Here is a 21,402-nt window from a genome sequence, read left to right on the forward strand (position 1 = left end):
ACACTTATGTCCACATGTGGGAAAAATATTTATTAGTCATAATTTTTAGAATTGCTTAATAAGCCACAGACTTTAGATAAATTTAAGATTTTACACTTATATGCTTCTTGAAAAAGTTATTAATATCTAGAGAGTTTAGGTATATGTTTAAAGTGCTTGTAAAAATAAGCAAGTTACCAATTTACTGTTAATTAAAATTTTGCACCATTCTCTTGATAATTACAATTGTCCTTTTTGTTGTTGTTGGTTTTTTCAGCTCCTTGCCTAGGGGATCGGCAAGCAATGAAGCCTAGAATCAGCAGTCGCATATACGCAGTGCTTATAAGAAGAGATGGAAGTTCTGGTTTGAGATTGACAACAATGAGAACCTGAACTTTTCAGCTGGAAAATTCTCTCTCTCTTCTCCCAGACATCCCTGGAACTCCAAACATTGCAACGGACTTCCAGGAGAATTCGGTGTTTGGTGTTTAGCACCGGACATAACCTGTCCTCTATGCACCCCAAACTTTTACATTTGGATTTACTCATCTCTACTTACAAGCTCTTTTTGATTAAGCTTGTAAGTGCGGCACTGAAGCTGGCTGGGATCTCTGGAGTGTACTGTTAAGTTCCAATCCTGGCGAGCTCAAGCGCCACTATGCATACGATGCTGCAAAGGAAAAGGTGTTCGACACAGTAGCCTTGAAAGAGTACAGTTTAAGTCAACAGTGCAAATATGTTGCTCAGAGTTGTCAATCAAGCAGAAGCCTGCCACCTCCAGCAGTCAGAAAGTCAGCTGACTGGGGAGTAATATGCTCCTGAAAAAAGAAGATGAAACAACCCTTAAAAGGTTATTCAGAACTAGCTCATGCCTTGTCTCTTGGTAGTTAACCATTTATAAGTAAGTGGGAGGGCAAAAAAGGAAACACAGTCTCACCTCAGTGTAGGATTTGACCTTCGCCATATCAAACGCTGAAATGTTTTATTAATACACATATATTTGCATAATCCTCTGCATTCAGTAAAGCAGGTTTTTCTGTCAGTAAACAGTGTAAGTTAATGTCATGAATGCATCTGTCTTGCAATTGCATTTACATAGAATATATTATGAATTGGTTTGATAAGAAAAACATGCTATTTAGCAATTAATTCATATCTATATACAGTAAGAGAATATATAGTCGCTACATGGACATGGGTGTAACGTCTCTAATCAACTGGCCTTGATTTTCTGGCTATTTTTGCTGACTCTCACCAGTCTGCAAAAGATTTTGAGCCATTTCATCCCATTTTGATCCAGTATTCGTGAACAAAGTTAATGAGCAAAACCAGTGATGGATTCAAATGCAACAAAAAATAAAATAAAAACATTGGTAATTTGGGTTAACATGGGTCAACATGGATTGTAATCTTGTGTATTTTTTGTATGTATTGGGTGCACGTATATAAATACTATACAGCTATATTATGCACTACACTCAACTGTGTGACTTTCATTTATACAAGCTAATGATAGGTTGCTATAGGGTTTGTGAGGTAGCGCTGTCATCTAGTAGGGGATCACTCGCTTGGCAGCGAACAAAACACATCCGGCACCAGGTTTTCCATAAAAACATAGCAGTCCATGCGGTTTATTCACCCTCATAAACCACAGCAGCAATGTACAACAGCTTAATATCACCAGCACAGCGTCCATTAAACAGGCTATTCAGCCCCAGTGTTATCTCACCCGTCAGGGTTCCTTATGCGGCTTATCAGGATGTTTTATGTTAGTTCCCTCCAGGGAGCTCTCGGGCACACCTCGCCCTTGCACACGCCCAGCCGCTTCACAGGCTGTTAGTGAGATCCTTCTCCTCACGGGACCTTCCAAACTGGACCAACCTGGTCCCAGCATTCACTCCTTGTGACCTACCCTGGCTACGTTATATGGTCCGTAGCCACGCCCACTGGGTCACATGGCTATGACCTCATCACAGGTCCTTCACCTACTCACATAGCTTTTTACTATAGGTGTTATCAGACACACCCCTGGGTGGGTTTGTGGGCAGCTAGAACCCGCCCATCTCTCCAGCTGCCTGAAGGCTTCTCCCTAACACATAGGCACGAAAGATCAGCTAGGATCAGATAGGGTTGGAGGTGGATGCCACCTGACGTTCTGTATCTGCTTATTCATCTGCAGTCGATCCTGTCTTAGCTGCTCTATCTCCTTCAGGTACGCTACCCGATATTCCAGGAGCATGCGGAGGTTCCCAATGCTTTCCACCGAACCAACCACGTGGTTCCTTATGCGGCTTATCAGGACTTTTTATGCTAGTTCCCTCCAGGGAGCTCTCAGGCACACCTCGCCCTTGCACACGCCCAGCCGCTCCACAGGCTGTTAGTGAGGAGATCCTTCTCCTCACGGGACCTTCCAAACTGGACCAACCTGGTCCCAGCATTCACTCCTTGTGACCTACCCTGGCTACGTTATATGGTCCGTAGCCACGCCCACTGGGTTACATGGCTATGACCTCATCACAGGTCCTTCACCTACTCACATAGCCTTTTACTATAGGTGTTATCAGACACACCCCTGGGTGGGTTTGTGGGCAGCTAGAACCCGCCCATCTCTCCAGCTGCCTGAAGGCTTCTCCCTAACACATAGGCACGAAACATCAGCTCTGCTGATCAGCACATAACCAAGCCTTCGTCTCAAAGCCACCCACTTTGAGACACACCACTGCCACTCCGTATTCTGCCACTCATCCTCTCTCTTGGGACATCCACACAGCGCCCCCTAGTGGACACAGTGGTCATTACACCACAGGTTATTAACAAAATCACTATGTGGTCTTACAATAATGTACACGTATACCGTATTTATTCAGTTGTGCAATATAACTCATTATTAAATCAGTCCCATTTTGCATATATCACTCCTTAAAAGATGCTACTCCAGGACTCCTAGTTTATCATGTGCAGTACAGGGTCGTTTAGCTTCCACCTTTGACATAGACGATTCTATCTGTATAATACACTCTATGCTTCTAGGCACTGTGTACTCCTGCACAGTAGACTAGCAGCCTGATTTTATCTTCTTCCATATACAACAGCATAACCAACTGTGTGATTTTACATAATTGTTAGCTGGTTTCTCTCAGAGCTCAACTCTCCTGCACACCTCCACAACAGAGCTTGGGCAGTGCAGAGAGGAGTTTCTGGCCTGCAGAAGACAGATCAATGATGCAAAACTGCAAATGCTGGTTTTGTTGATGTACCATTGTGTAAAAAAGTGTTCGCCCCTTCCTATTCTTTTGCATGTTTATCACACTTAAAATGTTACAGGTCACCAAACAAATTTAAATATTAGACAAAGATAACACAAGTAAACACAAAATGCAGTTTTAAATGAAGGTCTTCATTATTAGGTAAAAAAGAGATCCAAACCTTCAGGACTCTATGTGATTGCCCCCTATCACCCCTTAACCCTCCGTCAGGCGCAATATAGATTCTCCTCAGTTCATGCGCAATGTGCCTGACAAGCACAGGTCAGAAAACCACCTATAGTAGCTACATATTTCAATTTCAGGACTATAGAAGTAGTCAGTGACCTTCATAGGAATGTATTAAAAGAGATTACACCAAATCAGATGCAAAAAAAAACATTTATTGACCATAAACTTATTAAAACTAAAAGTACCACTTTTCGGTAGTACCGCCAAATAGGCTCCAGTTATCTTTACTTAACTATTTCTTAAATATAAAATTATGGAAAAAAACTTAAAGGATATTGCACTTAGATGTTACTTAATTATTTTCTACTCATCTTCAGTGGTTTCAATTGCAGCAGAAGCAGCACAGGTACACTTAGAAAAGCAAGGCTGGCAGACGAAAGTTGCATGGGAAAGGCAGATTGATTCTTTACATATTTTGCAGTCATATTTAGAAAGCCTTCTGAAACCAGATACAAATGAGCAGGTAGTACAACTGCGTCTTTTAGAAGGTGGTAGAGTCGGTGTTTGTTCTGGAACGTCCTTGGGACGTCCTTTGTATTTTTATCTTTGCCCAAATAATAAGCTAGATCTGTGTCTGTTTCCTCTGTATCAGTGTCATCACCATCCTGCTCTGTTCCAGAATCAGTGTTACATTCTGCTACCTCATCTTCAGATGAAATGTCACTAGATTCCTCTAAATCCTCAGTTACTGCTGGTTCTTCCTCATCATCTTCTAACAAAAAAAATCTTCATTTCTTCTAAATGAAGGGGTTTAGATGAATCATACTGTTTTCTGGCCATTGCAGCAGAAAATCTGAAGCAAGAGAGAAAGAGTATGTGTTAGGGCGCAATGTGCCTTAGAAGCCACCCTCCTTTTGTCTAAGAATACAGTACTTATGTACACTAACTTAGCATTAATCCTTCATAAAACAAGCTAAATACACAATCGTGATGAATAAAAAAAGAAAATACTAACCTTTCAATTTGTGTTGAAATCAGGCGCAATGTGCCTGAGAAGCCAAAGTGTTGATATCTGCTCACTAGAAGGTCTGCTGAGTCACTGTGATATCAGGTTTCACAGAGCCTGTAGAGTCAGGAGATAACTAGGAGGGGTGGGGTTTTCTGATAAGTGGGCAAGGAGAGAGAAGTGAAACTAATTACTGTGTGCCTGTCAGATCTATTGCGCCTGACGGAGGGTTAAAACAAAAATTAACTGTGGATTATCACATCTTTGGGAAGCGGAGTTAAAATTCCCAAGCCACATCCAGGCCTGATTACTGTCACACCTGCTCTCAATCAAGAAATCACTTAAATTGGACCTGCCTGACAAAGTGAAGTAGACCAAAAGATCAAGAAAAGCTAAACATCATGTCACATTTAAAATAAATTCTGGGACAAATGAGAAACAAAGTTATTGAGATCTATCGGTCTGGAAAAGGCTACAAAGCCATTTCTAAAGCTTTGGGACTGCAGCAAACCACAGTTAAAGCTATCATCCACAAATGGCGAAAACATGGAACAGTGGAGAATATTCCTCCGGTGTGGCTGGGTGACAAAAATTACCCCAAGAGCACAGCAGCGACTCTTCCAAGAGGTCACAAAAGACCGGACAACAACATCCAAAGAACTGCAGGCCTCAATTACCAAAGTTAAGGTCAGTGTTCATGACTGCACCATAAGAAAGAGACCCAGCAAAAATGGCCTGCATGGCAGAGTTCCAAGGCAAAAACCACTGCTGAGCAATAAGAACATAAAGGCTCTTCTCAATATTGCCAGAAAACAATAAGATCACAATTTTGCATTGAATCTGGGAGTTAGACCCTTTTTTCCTTGAACTTTTAATTTATCCTTTTGTCATTTTTGCAATGTGTGAACGAGCAGTAAGGTGCCCTTAGCTTATTGTTAGCCCCTTGGGCTCTTGCAATATGTGAGTGGATGACTACCTCTTTATAGTTGAATCCAAGTCACATGTACACTAAATGAGTGAGAAATTCTATACTTGGATTAAGTTGATGATAAAGTAGAGGTGGGGCAAACAGGAGAAAGAGGGGCATTGCAACACTGAGGAGAATCAGGGTGTTGTTGGAAAATGGAGTTTTAGCAGACAAGAATAGGGCCGTCCATTCAGCTCTGTGAAGCTGGATGCACAAAGTACACATTTAATATGCTATGTGAACAATAATGCAATTATGGTAATAAAGCAGTACTATAGCTATCGAAAACTACTCTATGTGAGTTATTGTGGATTATTATGACATCAATGGACTGTCATGAGGTGGGGTCCTTACATTTTATAGTACTGGTCACACATTTCTGTAACTCCATGATACTTTGGAGACATTTCAATAATGTAAAGATGGCATGTCATTTTTAATTTACTTACAAGCCTCCATACACATTAGATAGCTGTCAGCCAAGTAATCATTGTGCTGACAGTTCTCTCATTCCTAACTCCACCATACAAAGAAATGGTTGCTTTGACCGAGCATTCCTGCATTCTCTGTGAGAATCTTCTGCAAACAGCTTTTCCAGCTTTTCTTGAAATCACTGTGGTTAATTTTTACATATTCTCATAAGCTCCATTTTTAATTTTTCAGTCCATTTTTGCTAATTTCATTTCAAAAGCCAATGTGATGAAACTGTAAAATCGTATTGAACCATGGGACATTAAGGGAACACAATCTACTATCTGCAGCCAATGGCACTACCATTCTCAGTAGACTTTTTCTTAAAAGAGGACTTATAGTCCCTCTGGCATAATTAAAGCCATCTTCAGCACTGCTTTCATATGATAGGAACAGTCTTCAAAGAGAAATAGAGGTGGGAGGGTATATAACACAGAGCGGTCTCTCCCTGTGCATCAAGGTCCATGCCTCGTCTCCCGAGGAGAACATGAAAAGCGACAAGCAGGGAGATGGCTATAGAAGAGATTGGATGGACAGTGAGGAAGAGGAGGATTCTGTGTGAACAAGAAAAAGGTCATCATGAATTGTGCATGAGCCAGAGGTGTATGTTACCATGGAAACTAAACCGGGCCCTGGGTGCCGCACACACAATCTGACAGCCTGTAAATTAACTGTATGTCCCCAATAAACAAAAGAGCAGCTCACGTCAACCGTTACTCAAACAGTGGTCATAAATAACAGCAAGAGAAATTATCGCAATAAATAAAAATCTTGAATGCGGACATTAGTAGACCCAAAACACGGGAAAGTGGGTCTAATAAAAAATAACATATGATCGGTGATACTGTATGCTTTATAGTGATGAGCGATCATACTCGTGTGCTAATAGAGTATCCTCGGCGTGCTCGAAAAACATGGATTTTTGTGATTACTCACCGTAAAATCCTTTTCTCCGAGACGCTCATTGGGGGACACAGGTACTGTGGTGTATGCTTCTGCCGCTAGGAGGCTGACACTAAGTGAAAAAAAGAGGTTAGCTCCTCCTCCGCCATATACACCCTCGCCCCTATTGCGGGCAGAAATCAGTTTGGTGTCAAAGCAGTAGAAGGACAACAAAATCAGCCTTAATACAGGTACAACATGTCCAAAACACCACCCTTATATCAAATTAGTAAATGCATATAAATTTAAACAAAACAAAAGCCAACTGGCTAATAGGGTGGGTGCTGTGTCCCCCAATGAGCGTCTCGGAGAAAAGGATTTTACGGTGAGTTCTCACAAAAATCAATGTTTCTCCTTCGCCTCATTGGGGGACACAGATACTGTGGGACGTCCTAAAGCAGTCCCTGGGTGGGAGATTGAATCACCGATCTAAGCTACACGCACCTCTTGTTTAAAGGTGCGCCACCGCTGCTTGGAGAATCCTTCTACCCAGGCTCGAATCCACCGAGGCCTGGGCATGGATATTATAATGTTTTGCAAATGTGTGCAGGCTGGACCAGGTTGCTGCCTTGCAAACCTGTTCCATCGAAGCCTGGTGCCGAAGCGCCCAAGGGGCACCCACTGCCCGAGTAGAGAGCGCTCTGATCCCTGCTGGAATCGGCGTGCCTTTAATGCGGTAGGACTCCTGAATAGTCAAATGAATCCATCTGGCTATAGTCGATTTTGAGGCAGCGAGTCCCTTCCTGCACCCTTTGGGGAGCACGAACAGCATGTCCGTCTGACGAAATGGTGCCGTCTTCGACACGTACCTCCAGAGGGCTCTTACCGGGTCTAACGTGTGAAGAGCCTTTTCCACACGGTGCACCGGTGCTGGACAAAATGAAGGCAAGACAACATCTTCATTAATGTGAAAAGAGGACACGACTTTTGACAGAAAAGGAGGGTCTGGTCTGAGCACCACCTTATCCTTATGGAAATTGAGGAACGGGGCTTGGTAGGATAGGGCTACCAGTTCTGAAACCTGCCTGATAGAAGTGATGGCCACTAGGAACACCACTTTCCAGGAGAGGTACCTCAAGGAGATATCCTGAAGCAGTTTAAATGGATCTTCCTGCAGAACACTTAGGACCAGGTTAAGGTCCCAAGCGTCCATAAGCACCTTATAGGGAGGTACCAAGTGGGAGACTCCCTGGATAAAAGTCTTCACCTGCATATTGGTAGCAATTCTGCACTGAAACAGGACGGATAAGGCCGATATTTGTCTCCTGAGGGAACTTGGGGCTAAGCCCGAGTCTAGGCCCAACTGGAGAAAAGTCAAGATGTTGGGGATCGAGAATCTCAGCGGAGAAACACCGCGGCCTCGACACCAAGCAAAAAACACCTTCCAGTTGTGGTGGTAAATTCGTGCTGAAGCAGGTTTCCGGGTGCTAATCATTGTAGCAACCACCTTGCTCCCGAACCCTGCCTGGGTTAGAATCCAAGATTCAACGGCCATGCTGTCAAACACAGGACCCTGAGTTTGGGTGGCAAACTGGCCCTTGAGAAAGATCTGGGCGCTCTGGTAGGCGCCAAGGAACGTCGGCGAGCAGCTGCATTAGATTTGCGTACCATGCTCGACGGGGCCAGTCTGGGGCCAGCAGAATCGCCGGGACCCCTTCCGTCTTGATCTTCTTGATGACCCTCGGAAGTAGTGGCAGCAGGGGAAATAGATATGGGAGGCGAAACTGGTTCCATGGCAGAACCAACGCGTTCACAGCAATTGCCTGCGGGTCCCTGGCCCGAGCGACATATGTGGGCAACTTGGCGTTCACTCTGGACACCATCAGGTCCACATTCCCCACAGCTGACAAATCTGCCGGAAGACTTCGCAATGTAGAGACCACTCTCCGGACGCAAGACCCCTGCCGGCTGAGAAAGTCTGCCGCCCAATTTTCCACACCCGGGATGTCGACAGCCGAAATTACCGAGTGGTTTGCTTCGACCCACTGCAGAACGTGCCCCACCTCACGCATGGTTGCTCTGCTGCGGGTGCCCCCTTGGTGATTTATGTAAGCTACCGCCGTGGCATTGTCCGACTGAATCCGGACAGGGCGGCCTGCAAGAAAGTGATGAAACTTTTGCAGAGCTAGCTGAATTGCTTGTATCTCCAATAAGTTGATCGGGAGGCGTGCCTCCTGTGGCGACCACCGTCCCTGGGTCGTGTGGTGGTGAAACACCGCTCCCCAGCCGAGGAGACTGGCATCGGATGTCATCACCAACCAATGGCCTGGGGGAAAAGGTTTCCCCTGGGTCAGAGAGGAACTGGTTAACCACCATCCGAGCGACTGCCTGACTTCAAAGGACAGTCGGCACTGCCGGTCGAGCGTGAAGGGATTCTTGTCCCAAGCTGACAAAAGGGGGCGAAGATGGAACTGGGCGAACGGTAGCGCTTCCATTGCTGAAGTGCCTGGACTCCCTGCCGGAGCACTAGCATCTTTTCCTGAGGGAGAATTAGCAAACCCTCGGCGGGTGTCGAGAATCATTCCTAGGAAGGAGATCTTTTGAGCTGGCACAAGGGATGACTTCTTCGCATAGACCAATCACCCTATGCAGGCAAGAGTATCTAGCGTGATGTTGACATTTTCCTCGCATGCCCATATTGAAAGGCCTTTGACCAAGAGGTCGTCCAGATAAGGCAAGACGACTATGCCTCGAGAATGCAGTATGGCCATGGCAACCGCCATAACCTTTGTGAGCACTCTGGGAGCCGTGGCTAGCCCGAAGGGTAGTGCTACAAACTGAAAATGTAGATCGCTGATGGCGAAGCGTAGAAACCACTGATGAGGAGGAAAAATGGGAATATGCACATATGCGTCCTGGATATCTATTGAGGCCAAGTATTCTCCCTGCTCCATGGCCGATATGACTGACCGGAGAGACTCCATCCGGAAATGTCTGAACCTGATGAATTTGTTCAGAAGCTTCAGGTCCAAAACAGGCCTGACAGACCCGTCCTTTTTGGGAACCGCAAAAAGGTTGGAATAGAACCCCTGATTTTTTTCGTGTTCCGGCACTAGAACAATGACTCCGTTGTGCTGGAGCGATTTGATGGCTCCCAATAAAGCCCTTGCCTTTGCATCCACCCTGGTAAGCTGGGAAAGAAAAAACCGTCTTGGCGGGTATCTGACAAATTCTATTTTGTAACCTGAGGCCACCAATTCCTTTACCCATGCGTCGTGAGCGACATTGGCCCAGACGTGGAAAAACCAGAGTAGGCGGCCGCCCACCTTGCTGGTGTCATCAAGGCCTCGAGTCATTTGACCGACGATCTTTGGGATCTAGATCCCCTCGATCTGATCTGCTGAGCACGCAATCTCCCCAATGGGTTGGCTCTATATAAGACCTGCCGCTCCCTATCCTGGTTGGGGTGGCCTGAGGCAGCGGAATTGGCAGCTGTCGTCCACCCGGTGTTGCGAGTTTCGAGTTGCCTTTTGACAGGAGAAATGCCTGTGTGGATGTTCTCTGTGCTGCTGCACTATGTCCTCAAACTCCGGGTGAGACGAAAAAATTCTGTGCGGGCGCTTCACTCACTTAAATGCCACTTTATGCCCCGTAGCCGCTGCGGGATCATCCTCAATCCCCAGGATCTGAATGACGGCTTCTATGAAGCTGTCCACTGTTTCATGTGACCCTGGAGTGTCCAGATCAAGGGGCTCATCTGAGTCGCAATCTGAGGTCTGCTCGCTATCAATCACTGGTGACGGGGAGCGAGAAGCAAAGCTTACGGATGCCAAGGCACCTGATGGACTGGGCGACACCGTGTGGATTTGTTTCCTCCGGGTCTGCCTGGAGTGAGAGCGGCCCCTGCAGGCCAGAGGCTTTTGTGAGGTGGAGGTTCCCTCTAAGGCCGGCGAGCCATTGTCCCTGCCCCTATCTGGGGCTTGAAGGGACTCTATTGCTCTCGTAAGTGACGCCATGGACTGTGACAGTGATCGGCCCACTCTGGGGGGATTTGACACATTGGTCACAGTCACAGGGGAGGGCTCCTGGGCGCGTTCGGATTCGCAGGCTTCGCATAATCGCTTGCTCTGCGCCCACTGAAACGCAGCCCGACAAGAGATGCATGCAGCGTAAAAGAACGTGTGCGTCTTTGCCTTCTCGGACATGCTGTATCTGTCCGCTGCTGGGGATGTGGGGAGGAGGTAGCACCTCGTTTTCCCTGTAGCATGGCCTCTCGGGCAGCACTTACCCCAAAGCGCGCGCCACCAGCTGTGGGAGTGAGCCAGCATGTAAAACTGCTCTAGGGGCGGTTCTTTCGTTCTGCGGCCTAGCCATGCTCCGAAGCCGGGGCCTAAATTTCTTTGCCGCCGCCCAGTGCGGGGCGGGCCGCCGGAAGTGATGCACGGCTCCAGGGGCGGGACTTCCGGCCGCGACCTAGCTCCGGCTGAAGCCGCGGCCTCAATTTTTCCCTTACCTGACCGGGGGGGGGAGCGCGGTACACAAAAAACATGACCGCCTGACGGATCCAGCCACCCTCTGCCTTGCATGGCTGGTGGCTTCCGCCGGCTGGAGCTCCAGCCCTGAGATCTTCGCAAGAGCCCTCCCAGACCCTCTCCTCACCGATGATCCTCTTCAGCCTGAGCGCAGCTATATCATAGAATCATAGAATCGTAAAGTTGGAAGGGACCTCCTGGGCCAGCTGGTCCATCCCCCTGCTCAAAGCAGGATTCGCTAAATCATCCCAGTCAGATGTCTGTCCAGCCTCTGTTTGAAGACTTCCATTGAAGGAGAACTCACCACTTCTCGTGGCAGCCTGTTCCACTCATTGATCACTCTAACTGTCAAAAAGTTTTTTCTAATACCAAATCTGTGTCTCCTCCCCTCCTATGTGAGGGGGCCTTGATAAAATAGGACGGTGCAGGCATCCTAGCTCCATCTAACCCTTTCAGGGAGTGAGGAGATGGACCGTCCGCCACCTTGCAGCACCACAGTCTAAGCATTGGTGGAGCAGTGGGGGCCGCACGGACTAGTCTTGTGCCTCTGTACAGCCCATGGTTTCAATACCTAGGGGTGGTCAGAGCTAAGTCCGGCATTGTGTACCACGACGCGGGAGAGGATACGTGGAGGGACACTCGCACGTGCTCACCCGTTGTTGGTTTGGGGAAATCGGACCCTTTCAATAGGATCCGTTGCCCCTGTCACATCTTCATGGAAAAAGATGAAAAAAGTCTGGAGAAAAAGCCAGACGTGTGCCTCCATGTGTCATGATCCAGGTTGGATTATGACAGATTTTGCACAAGTAACCTTTTTTTTTCCTTTAAGCTGTTTGCTTAAAGTTAGTTTTGCCCCCAGTGGCCGTTAGGGTCATTACGCTCTGGTTACTTTACTTTAGTTGCCCCTGGTGGTCGCTAGTGTTATTGTACGTGATTATGAAGCAGGTGTGATTCCCTGGCTCCTACCTATAAAGGAGTAGCAGGTGGTCTCACTCACGGTTGGTGATATTGCTCATTTCCAACCAAGTCTGGTGAAGGAAGGAACTACAGAGAGGAGTTCCTGGCAGCTCAGGGGAGCTCTGGTGTAATAGCTTCAGGCGGAAGCTGAATTCAGGTGTCGAGCTTCAGGGGTGAAGCTGAACTTTGGTGCCGTACTCTGTTGCTGGGAGCAATAGTAACAGAGCTAAGCTAAGTGGTGTTTTTCCCTGTTTATTACTTTCCTTGTGTGTGTATTAATGCAGTGGTGGGATTAGTTTCTGCACCGTCCAATTCACTAGAAAGGGATAGGTGCAGGGCGAGCTAGGGATTTGAAGTATCCAGCTCCTCGCCAGGTGCGGAGCCTGCCTAGGGATCTTCAGGAGTGTAGGAACACTGACTCAGGGGAGTGCAGGAGGTCTCCGCGTCCCTGTTCCCTATTGCAGGGCCCTCCATTGTAACAGTTTCCCCGGTGTTTCCCTTAACTCTGTTTAAATTTGCCCTGCTGGAGGCGGTGTATCCAGGTTCATGGGTGTTCTAGAAATTCGCCCTGCTGGAGGCAGTGTATCCAGTCACACGTGACATTACACATGGACACCAAGCAAAAAACTGATTTCCGCCTGCAATAGGGGCGAGGGTGTATATGGCGGAGGAGCTAACCTCTTTTTTTCACTTAGTGTCAGCCTCCTAGTGGCAGAAGCATACACCACAGTAACTGTGTCCCCCAATGAGGCGAAGGAGAAATATGTCTGTGTCATGGCAGCTGCATGTCTCATGGCTGTTCGACAGCCACAACACATGCAGGGATTGCCTGTTTTTGTTAGACAATCCCTGCATGTTTTGCGGCTGTCCAACAGCCATGAGACAAGCAGTTGCGGAGACTCGAACATAGTATTCAAGAACGCCAAAGATACTCTGTTAGCACCCGAGCATGCTCAGATAACACGTTATCCGAGCTCGTTCGCTCATCACTAATGCTTTATTTTATAATTTTATCAATGTTTTCAAAACTGATCTATTTGACCTTATAAAGTGAGATGCAAAAAAAGTATTGAATTTGTCATTTTATATAGGTACTAGCTGAAGAGCCCGGCTCTGCCCGGGCATAGTAACTAACTATGGTTAGTTCTAACAAATTATAATGATTCTATATATATATATATATATATATATATATATATACCCTATATGGTTTTACTAAGAAGATGTGAACCATATGCTCTGCATTCCCTGTGTGAACATTGCCACATACGGATTATACTTTTTTGCACTGGTGTGCCACGCGGCCAATCCCTGATTGTAGGCTGGCTGTTTCATTAGGTATTATTGCACCTGTGCAGTTGCCATTTTACTTGGGTCCGCTGCACCCTGATTGTGCATTTGTATTGAGGCAAGTGTAAGGAACTTTGACGTTAGTTTGCCAGCTTACGCATTATGGCCATAATATTGACCAATACCTTACATATATTGATATGTTTTTGTGCACTTTTTATCTTTTCAGGGTGCAGTTGGGCCCAAATGGTTCTGTAAACTGTGGCCTCTGTTCACATGGGATGCATTATAGTTAGCACTGGGCAGCCCCCCTATATGGTTTTACTAAGAGGCTGTGAACCATATGCTCTGCATTCCCTGTGTGAACACTGCCACATACGGATTATACTTTTTTGCACTGGTGTGCCACACGGCCAATCCCTGATTGTAGGCTGGCTGTTTCATTAGGTATTATTGCACCTGTGCAGTTGCCATTTTACTTGGGTCCACAGCACCCTGATTGTGCATTTGTATTGAGGCAAGTGTAAGGAACTTTGACGTTAGTTTGCCAGCTTACGCATTATGGCCATAATATTGACCAATACCTTACATATATTGAGTGCATTTGTATTGAGGCCTGTCTATACAGGTAAGCATCTCTGCCTGTTTTTGTTTTTTTATCAAATATTGGAGGATTTGATTTTTTCCTCTGTTCTGTGGTATATATATATATATATATATAAAGCTGAGTGTATAGCCCCGCCCATTCCGCATAGCCACATTCACTTTAATATCCCACATCATCCCGTCAGCCAGAGCTACCGGACTACTACCCCTAATATCCCACATCATCCCGTCAGCCAGAGCTACCGGACTACTACCCCTAATATCCCACATCATCCCGTCAGCCAGAGCCACCGGACTACTACCCCTAATATCCCACATCATCCCGTCAGTCAGAGCCACCGGACAACTACCACTAATATCCCACATCATCCCATCACAGCCGCCGGACGACTACCCCTAATATCCCACATCATCCCATCAGCCAGAGCCGCCGGACTACTACCTCTAATATCCCACATCATCCCGTCACAGCCGCCAGATTACCACCCCTAATATCACACATCATTCCGTCAGCCAGAGCCACCAGACTACTACCTCCTACCTCTAATATCCCACATCATCCCGTCGGCCAGAGCCACCGGACTAGACTCCCCTAATATCCCACATCATCCCGTCAGCCTTGCGTCAGAACCAGAGCGCTGAGTGGATTTGCCCTGTCTTCCATACGAATGATCCCTTTAATAGAAGCCTGGGGTGAGAATCAGAGTGCTGAGGGATTTACCCTAACTTCCATACCGGTGATCCCTTTGAGAGGCCTGGGGTCAGTACCAAAGCGCAGAGCGGATTTGCCCTCACTTCCATACCGGGGATCCCTTTAAGAGGGGCCTTGGGTCAGAACCAGATCCCTGAGTGGTTTTGCCGTCTCTTCCATACTGGGGATCCCTTTAAGAGAGCTTGAGATCAGAACAAGAGCGCTGAGTGGATTTGCCCTGAATTGCATACCAATGATCCCTTTAATAGAACTCTGGGGTCAGAATCAGAGCGCTGAGGGATTTGCCCTAACTCCCATACAGGAGATCCCTTTAAGAGAGCCTGGGGTCAGTACCAGAGCATTTGAAGGCAATTGCCCTGACTTCCATATCAGAGATCACTTTAAGAGAGGCCTGGGGTCAAAACCAACGCGCTGGATGGATTTGCCCTGACTTCCATACCGGAGATCCCTTTAAGAGAGAAAATGTGACTATGAGATGAGGATGTGTGATGGGTATATAGGCACGAGAGGGGGGGGATTCATTTCTGTCATGTCCTCACTGCTCCTTTCTGGGGGGTAGACAATGGCTGGGAGCTTATGTTTCCGGGGATGCTAGATTTCGCCACCATGTCAGTGTCTGCTGAGGTGTTGTCAAGTGGGAAAACTTGCTTATAGCAACCAATCACAGCTCAGTTTCCTTTAACCAGCGCTGGTGAAATGAGAGATGCTTAGTGACTGGTGGCAAGGAAAACTGTTGCTCACAGCAACCAATCACAGCTCAGCTTCTTTTCAACAGCTCTGGTGAAATGAAAGATGCTTTGTGATTTGTTGGTGATACACACACACACATTCAGTTTTATATATAGAGATAAAGGAAAATAATATCATGTCAATCAGCAAGTCTGGGCAATACTGAGTCACCTGGCATAATTTTCATCATCTTTAATCGCTTTGCTCCTTCTTGGCTTTCTCCATTAGACCTCATTCAAACGTCAATATTTTCCATGTAGACTAAAAACAGACAGATTATTCTGATCAGACTTTGATCAGAGTTTGATCCAACTGTTATTGGTTTTTCTCGTATGTGGAAAGAAAAAAAAAGTTTATCCTTCTCCATTCTTACAGTCTGTAGAAATCTGACTGCACTCGAATGTCATCCGGGGGCAGTCCGATTTTTTTCACAAATCCATATTCTTGCATTGACGATTTTGATCTGACACTTGGATCAAAATCGCACATGTCTCCGATATTTTGATTAGACCAGTCGATTTGATGGAGAAAAATTGGACTTGTACGCAGCCCCAGAGACTATCACAAGTACGAGTGCTATTCATGAAAATCACAGATAGCACTTGAACTCAAAAATCGAATGTGTGAATGAGCCCTTAGGCTGGATTCTCATGTGGTGACTAATGGGCAGGGTGATTCGCAGTAGAGAACTATGCCGCAAAATGCTGCAACTTCATCAAAAGTAAAAAACACGTAAATCCTATGCAGTTTGGGGTAAACCATTTCCAATTCTCAACCACGTGTCATTCAACTGTCCCGCGACTATAAAGTAAGAAGCCAGCCCTCACTTGTAACTGCAACTCCTGCATTGTTTAAAGGGAATCGGTCACCCCCATTTTTGCTCTATGAGCTGCAGCCACCGCCATCAGGGGCTTATCTACAGCATTCTGTAATGCTGTAAATAAGTCCCCGATGTAACCTGAAAGATAAGAAAAACTAGTTAGATTATACTCACCCATGGGTACGGTCCGGTACGGCGCCTCCCATCATCTAGTTATGACATCCTCCTTCTTACTTATGCTGTGACTCCTGCGCAGGCGTACTCTATCTGCCCTGTTGAGGGCAGAGTAAAGTACTCGAGTGCGCAGGCGCCGGACCTCTCTGATCTTTCCCGGCGACTGCACTCTACAGTACTTTACTCTGCCCTCAATAGAGCAGATAAAGTAGGCTTGCACAGAAGCCGTGGCAGAAGTATGAAGGAGGATGTCATCACTAGAAGATGGGAGGCACCGGACTGGACCGCAGCACCTATCGGACCAGACCTCCGGGTGAGCACAATCTACCGTAACTCGTTTTTCTTATCTTTCAGGTTACTTCGGGGGCTTATCTACAGCATTACAGAATGCTGTAGATAAGCCCCTGATGGAGGTGGCTGCAGCTCATAGAGCAAAAATGAGGTGACAGATTCCCTTTAAAGAAGATGTCGCCTCTTCTTTTTTCAGGCGTGTAGCACTACTCTACCTCACCGGTTTCCAGCTTGCCAGGGGATGGTGCATCAATGTGCGTATTAGGGTCCCGTTTCACTTAGCGACGCACCAGCGATCTCGACAACGATACGACCTGGTAAGGATCGCTGGTGCATCGCTAAATGGTCGCTAGTAAGCTGCCAAACAGGCAGATCACTTCACTGTTGCAGCAACGATCCGGCGATCCCTGTAACGACCTCGCTAGTCGTTGGTACCTTGTCACACAGCAGCTTTTCAGACGATTCCCACCTGCGTCCCTGAGTTCAACGAGGTCGCTCGTCGGCGTCAAACACAGCGATGCACGCTGGCCAGTGGGACGTCGACGACGAAAAAAATGGCCCAGGACATTGGAGCACGATCAGCGATATACAGTGCGGGGGGGGTGGGGTGGTGGTGGCCGCTGTGTGTCACATGTAGCGAGATCGCTGGCGAGGTCGCTGTTGCATCACAAAATCGGTGACGCTTCAGCGATCTCGCTATGTGAGAAAGGGGCTTTATGCATCTTTGCCTCTGCATTGTCGGAGGGGTACTGAAGCTGCCAGACTGTGTTACAGTTTAGTATACCTTGCAAGAGTGCATTCCTTGCATAAAAATCTGCACACTACTGATAGACTGCAGAGGTGGCTGGTAACCTAGTCAACAAGATACCACAGATTTAAAATCTGTTTTTGAGAATTGATAGGAATTTTAATAAGAGCTTAATTTCAAAGGTGCTTGCTTTTACAAGCAATTTGCAATTTTACCCATTCCAGAAGTTGAGACAACACCTTTAAAATAGATTTGGAGGTCGTCTTAAATCCATATCCATTTATATTAGTTGCTCATCTGTTTACCATTGATGTTTTACAATTCAGCTTTTTCTTCAGAAGAAAAAGCCTGCCACATCTTAAGGCTGTGTGCACACGCTGCGGATTAGGTGCGGATTCATCCGCGCGGATTTTGTAAAATCCGCAGGTGAAACCGCAGGTCAAAATACCTGCGGTTTTACCTGCGGATTGCTCTGCGGTTTTGCCCTGCGGTTTTTCATCTCCTCAATGGAGGAGATGGCAAACCGCAGCAGAATCCGCAGAAAGAATTGACATGTCAATTCTTTCTGCGGATTGAAAACCGCAGATAATCCACACAGAAAATTCCGCACCATCTGCATTGCGGTTTTTGATTCCCATAGGGAATCATGCTACTGTACACCGCAGCAAAAACTGCTGCGGGTCCGCAGCGGCCAAAACCGCTGCAGAACCGCAGCAAAATCCGCAGCATGTGCACAGCCTAAAGGGGTTCTTCGAGAAATGTACTAAAATAATTAAGTAAATTAAATTATACACATTTCAATATTGAACTTTTTTCTAAATACCTTTATATCGCAAAAAGGTATGCTTTTATCTAGGGCACTCTGTCAGGATCCCAAGATGGCAGCTACCATCAATCACAATACGTCTTAGATTTCAGTGAACACCCTGTAGGAGTAGGAACAAATCTTACAAAAATGTTTAATATTTAAACTTGTATATTTATTTTATTATATTTCTTGGAGAACCATTTTTTAAGAAGGATTCTGTGTATGGACAGCTAGTGTTAGGGCAAGGATAGAGGTTTATTGCAGTTTTTGGGATGATTTAGACGAGCATATGATGGGGACAAGTGTGACATGGACAACACATAGAGAGCGTTTGGTCGATTTTCCACTTGGAAAAATGGTATGCATGCAAAAATTCACAGCATGCAGCACTTTGCTTAATTTTAAGGACCAGAATAATACATGCAATGTTAAGGCAGCTCTTGCACCCAATTGAAATGCAACCACACTAAGCTGCACAAGGAGTCAATCACATCTGCAATTTGTGGACATGACTATTTCCAAAATGGCCATCTGAACCTGGCCACTCAGCTTCAGCTTCCATAGTAAGGATCTGTTAGGGTATGTGCACATGGTGCGGATTCTGCTGTGGTTCTGCAGCTGCGGGTCCGCAGCAGATTCTGCTGCGTTGTACAGTACCTTTATTTCCTATGGAAATAAAAAAAAAGCTGTGCACATGCTGCGGTTTTTTCCGCGCGGTTTTGCTGCGGTTTACAATCCACAGCATGTCAATTGTTTGGTGTAAAACTGCAGGGCAAAACCGCAGATGTCCTGCGGATTTACCTGCGGTTTTCTCTACAAAATCCTCACACCCAAAAAACTACGTGTGCACATAGCCTTAACATCTGTGTCAACAGTTCTGTTGTAATTGGAAATCATGGCTCAGTACTGTCACGTAAAAGACACTGGGGGGACTTAATGAACCACACAGACTTTTGACTGTACATTTCACTGAGGTGTGTTTCATTTTCCCCTCTGCACCAGTCTGTCATTGTAAATTTGTTTACTGTTAACGATATCTATAACTTTGTATGTAACCCCCTTCTCATGTACAGCACCATGGAATTAATGGCGCTATATAAATAAATAATAATAATAATTTTGATGGGAAAAATAGTATCTCTCCTTTCACCATTGTTTCAGAACTACAGTCCTCAAGAGCTACTAACAGATCACCTGGGTAATTCTAAGGGAACTGGAAGACATGATCTGTGTATGACTCTTGAGGACTAGAGTTGGGGAACACTGGCTTATGCGGATGTGTTCAATTTGCTCAAACAGTTAAAGGCCCTTTACACATACAGTCATATGTTAAAGTTTGGGCACCCCAATTAATGTTAACTTTTTTTTATAACAATTTAACAATTTTGGTTTTTGCAACAGCTATCTCAGTTTCATATATCTAATAACTGATGGACTCAGTTATATTTCTGGATTCAAATGAGGTTTATTGTACTTACAGAAAATGTGCAATCTGCATTTCAACAAATTTTGACCGGTGCAAAAGTATGGGCACCCTTATCATTTTCTTGATTTGAACACTCCTAACTACTTTTAACTGACTTCCTGAAGCACTAAATTGGTTTTGTAACCTCATTGAGCTTTGAACTTCATAGCCAGGTGTATCAAATCATGAGAAAAGGTATTTAAAGTGGCCACTTGCAAGTAGTTCTCCTATTTGATTCTCCTATGAAGAGTGGCATCATGGGCTCCTCAAAACAACTCTCAGGCTGTGTGCACACGCTGCGGATTAGGTGCGGATTCATCTGCGCGGATTTTGTAAAATCTGCAGGTGAAACCGCAGGTCAAAAGACCTGCGGTTTTACCTGCGGATTGCTCTGCGGTTTTGCCCTGCGGTTTTTCATCTCCTCAGTGGAGGAGATGGCAAACCACAGCGGAATCCGCAGAAAGAATTGACATGTCAATTCTTTCTGCGGATTGAAAACCGCAGATAATCCGCGCGGAAAATTCCGCACCATCTGCATTGCGGTTTTTGATTCCCATAGGGAATCATTGTACTGTACACCACAGCAGAAACCTCTGCGGAACCACAGCAAAATCTGCAGCGTGTGCACACAGCCTCAAATGATCTGAAAACAAAAATTATTCAACATAGCTTTTCAGGGGAAGGATACAAAAAGTTGTCTCAGAGATTTAACCTGTCAGTTTCCACTGTGAGGAACATAGTAAGGAAATGGAAGAACACAGGTACAGTTCTTGTTAAGCCCAGAAGTGGCAGGCCAAGAAAAATATCAGAAAGGCAGAGAAGAAGAATGGTGAGAACAGTCAAGGACAATCCACAGACCACCTCCAAAGACCTGCAGCATCATCTTGCTGCAGATGGTGTCACTGTGCATCGGTCAACAATGCAGCGCACTTTGCACAAGGAGAAGCTGTATGGGAGAGTGATGCGAAAGAAGCCGTTCCTGCAAGCACACCACAAACAGAGTCGCCTGAGGTCTGCAAAAGCACATTTGGACAAGCCAGTTACATTTTGGAAGAAGGTCCTGTGGACTGATGAAACAAAGATTGAGTTGTTTGGTCATACAAAAAGGCGTTATGCATGGAGGCTAAAAAACACAGCATTCCAAGAAAAACACTTGCTACCCACAGTAAAATTTGGTGGAGGTTCCATCATGCTTTGGGGCTGTGTGGCCAATGCCGGCACCGGGAATCTTGTTAAAGTTGAGGGTCGCATGGATTCAGCTCAGTATCAGCAGATTCTTGACAATAATGTGCAAGAATCAGTGACGAAGTTGAAGTTACGCAGGGGATGGATATTTCAGCAAGACAATGATCCAAAACACGGCTCCAAATCTACTCAGGCATTCATGCAGAGGAACAATTACAATGTTCTGGAATGGCCATCCCAGTTCCCAGACCTGAATATCATTGAACATCTGTGGGATGATTTGAAGCGGGTTGTCCATGCTCGGCGACCATCAAACTTAACTGAACTGGAATTGTTTTGTAAACAG

General features: G+C 45.9%; 1 protein-coding gene and 1 long non-coding RNA gene across 14 annotated transcripts in view; both read right to left on the reverse strand.

Moving 5' to 3' along the window:
- The window catches only part of AGRN (agrin), a 719,629-nt gene that overhangs the window by 315,758 nt on the left and 382,469 nt on the right, over positions 1-21,402 (reverse strand). The window lies entirely within an intron of this gene.
- LOC141097856 (uncharacterized) lies at positions 3,608-5,216 on the reverse strand. Its single transcript, XR_012234058.1, has 2 exons — positions 4,429-5,216; positions 3,608-4,266 (listed from the first exon to the last, which is right to left on the reverse strand). It is a non-coding gene; the product is annotated as an uncharacterized lncRNA (long non-coding RNA).

This window comes from Dendrobates tinctorius, unplaced genomic scaffold (assembly GCF_039654945.1).
Source record: "Dendrobates tinctorius isolate UK_male_01 unplaced genomic scaffold, ASM3965494v1 ptg000086l, whole genome shotgun sequence".
Taxonomy (NCBI): Eukaryota; Metazoa; Chordata; class Amphibia; order Anura; family Dendrobatidae; genus Dendrobates; species Dendrobates tinctorius.